This window comes from Neopelma chrysocephalum, unplaced genomic scaffold, assembly GCF_003984885.1.
Source record: "Neopelma chrysocephalum unplaced genomic scaffold, ASM398488v2 Primary Assembly neopelma1_80932, whole genome shotgun sequence".
Classification (NCBI taxonomy): domain Eukaryota; kingdom Metazoa; phylum Chordata; class Aves; order Passeriformes; family Pipridae; genus Neopelma; species Neopelma chrysocephalum.
In genome coordinates this window covers 1-884 of record NW_020912297.1, presented here as the reverse complement: position 1 = coordinate 884, position 884 = coordinate 1, and the positions used below count along the sequence as shown (strand labels likewise).

At 59.5% G+C, this 884-nt stretch overlaps 1 non-coding gene across 1 annotated transcript; it reads right to left on the bottom strand.

Annotated features, from left to right (window-relative positions):
* Positions 1-11: 11 nt before the first annotated feature.
* LOC113979467 lies at positions 12-202 on the bottom strand. Its single transcript, XR_003537880.1, has one exon. It is a non-coding gene; the product is annotated as a U2 spliceosomal RNA (small nuclear RNA).
* Between the last annotated feature and the right edge of the window lie 682 nt (positions 203-884).

Sequence of the window (884 nt, the reverse complement as noted above, 5' to 3'; positions counted from 1 at the left end):
AGGTCCCCTGGAGGGGGTGCACCGTTCCCGGAGGCACTGCAATACCGGGACGATGCGCGGAGCGGAGGGAGCAAGCTCCGGGTCCAACTCCCGCGCCCAAAAATCCGTTTAATATAAAGTCCTCTCATCGAGGACGTATCAGATATTAAACTGATAAGAACAGATACTACACTTGATCTTAGCCAAAAGGCCGAGAAGCGATAACTTCAATGCCAACACACCCCACACCGGGCCCGCACCGCCCCTCCCGGACCTCACGGGGATCCCCGCAAGGCCCTCACGACCTTCTCCATCCTCGACCGCGCTCTCGCCGCGCTTATCCCGCATCTCTCGCCGGCATCCCGCGCTCCCTGATCCCGAAAACCCCCGAAACACCCCCAAAATAACGCTCCCATCGTGCCCTTCGAACGCGGGTGTGGCGCCTCATTTGCATGACCGCGCCCCCTCGTCACAGGGTCTGACAGCGCGCTGGGAAAGGGCTCCGGAATTCCGGGAAAACAGCACTGGAGAGCCGGGAAAGGGCCCGGGAGAGCTGTGAAAGGGCTCTGGAATTCCGGGAAAATAGATCCTTGGAGAGCCGGGAAAGGGCTCTGGAGATCTGGGAAAACAAAGCCCGGGAGTGCTGGGAAAGGGCTCTAGAATTCCAGGAAAACAGAGCCTTGGAGAGCTGGGAAAGGGCTCCGAAATTCCGGGAAGACAGAGCCTTGGAGAGCTGGGAAAGGCCTCTGGAATTCCGGAAAACAGAGCCTTGGAGAGCCAGGAAAGGGCTCTGGAATTCCAGGAAAACAGAGCCTTGGAGAGCCGGGAAAGGCCTCTGGAATTCCGGGAAAACAGAGCCTTGGAGAGCCGGGAAAGGGCTCCGGGAGAGCAGAGCCCGGGAGAGC